This window comes from Callorhinus ursinus, unplaced genomic scaffold (genome assembly GCF_003265705.2).
Source record: "Callorhinus ursinus isolate GAN/ISIS: 27379988/994484 unplaced genomic scaffold, GSC_fseal_2.0 scaffold11, whole genome shotgun sequence".
Lineage (NCBI taxonomy): Eukaryota > Metazoa > Chordata > Mammalia > Carnivora > Otariidae > Callorhinus > Callorhinus ursinus.
Genome location: NW_027397073.1, coordinates 739,588 through 741,801, shown reverse-complemented (window position 1 = coordinate 741,801; position 2,214 = coordinate 739,588).

Genomic DNA, 2,214 nt, shown 5'->3' with positions numbered 1-2,214 from the left:
GGGGCAGAAGGTATATTGGAGCAAATAATAGCAGAGAACTTCCCTAATGTGAGGAAGGAAACAGGCATCAAGATCCAGGAGGCACAGAGAACCCCTCTCAAAATCAATAAAAATAGGTCAACACCCCGACATCTAATAGTAAAACTTACGAGTCTCAGAGACAAAGAGAAAATCCTGAAAGCAGCTCGGGAGAAGAGATATGTAACCTACAATGGTAGAAACATTAGATTGGCAACAGACCTATCCACAGAGACCTGGCAGGCCAGAAAGGACTGGCAAGATATCTTCAGAGCACTAAACGAGAAAAATATGCAGCCAAGAATACTATATCCAGCTAGGCTGTCATTGAAAATAGAAGGAGAGATAAAAAGCTTCCAGGACAAACAAAAACTAAAGGAATTTGCAAACACGAAACCAGCCCTCCAAGAAATATTGAAAGGGGTCCTCTAAGCAAACAGAGAGCCTAAAAGCAGCATAGATCAGAAAGGAACACAGACAATATACAGTAACAGTCACCTTACAGGCAATCCAATGGCACTAAATTCATACCTTTCAATAGTTACCCTGAATGTAAATGGGCTAAATGACCCAATCAAAAGACACAGGCTATCAGATTGGATTAAAAACAAGACCCATCAATATGCTGTGTGCAAGAGACTCATTTTAGACCCAAAGACACCCCCAGATTGAAAGGGAGGGGGTGGAAAACCATTTACCATGCTAATGGACACCAAAAGAAAGCTGGGGTGGCAATCCTTATATCAGACAAACTAGATTTTAAAACAAAGACTGTAATAAGAGATGAGGAAGGACACTATATCCTACTTAAAGGGTCTATCCAACAAGAAGATCTAACAATTGTAAATATCTATGCCCCTAACATGGGAGCAGCCAATTATATAAGGCAATGAATAACAAAAGCAAAGAAACACATTGACAACAATACAATAATAGTGAGGGACTTTAACACCCCCCTGACTGAAATGGACAGATCATCTAAGCAAAAGATCAACAAGGAAATAAAGACATTAAATGACACACTGGACCAAATGGACTTCACAGACATATTCAGAACATTCCATCCCAAAGCAACAGAATACACATTCCTCTCTAGTGCCCATGGAACATTCTCCAGAATTGATCACATCCTAGGTCACAAATCAGATCTCAACCGGTACCAAAAGATTGGGATCATTTCCTGCATATTTTCAGACCACAATGCTTTGAAAGTAGAACTCAATCACAAGAGGAAAGTCGGAAAGAACTCAAATACATGGAGGCTAAAGAGCATCTTACTAAAGAATGAATGGGTCAACCAGGAAATTAAAGAAGAATTAAAAAAATTCATGGAAACCAATGAAAATGAAAACACAACTGTTCAAAATCTTTGGGATACAACAAAGGCAGTCCTGAGAGGAAAGTATATAGCAATAGAAGCCTTTCTCAAGAAACGAGAAAGGTCTCAAATACACAACCTAACCCTACACCTAGAGGAGCTGGAGAAAGAACAGCAAATAAAGCCTCAACCCAGCAGGAGAAGAGAAATCATAAAGATCAGAGCAGAAATCAATGAACTAGAAACCAAAAGAACAGTAGAACAGATCAAGGAAACTAGGAGCTGGTTCTTTGAAAGAATGAACAAGATTGATAAACCCCTGGCCAGACTTATCCAAAAGAAAAGAGAAATGACCCAAATCAACAAAATCATGAATGAAAGAGGAGAGATCACAACCCACACCAAAGAAATACAAACAATTATAAGAACATATTATGAGCAACTCTATGCCAGCAAATTAGATAACCTGGAAGAAATGGGTGCATTCCTAGAGATGTATCAACTACCAGAATTGAACCAGGAGGAAATAAAAAACCTGAACAGACCTATAGCCACTAAGGAAATTGAAGCAGTCATCCAAAATCTCCCAACAAACAAAAGCCCAGGGCCAGATGGCTTCCCAGGGGAATTCTATCAGACATTTCAAGAAGAATTAATACCTATTCTCCTGAAACTGTTCCAGAAAATAGAAATGGAAGGAAAACTTCCAAACTCATTTTATGAGGCCAGCATTACCTTGATCCGAAAACCTGACAAAGACCCCATCAAAAAGGAGAATTACAGACCAATATCCTCGATGAACATGGATGCAAAAATTCTCACCAAAATACTAGCCAATAGGATCCGACAGTACATTAAAAGGATTATTCACCACGACC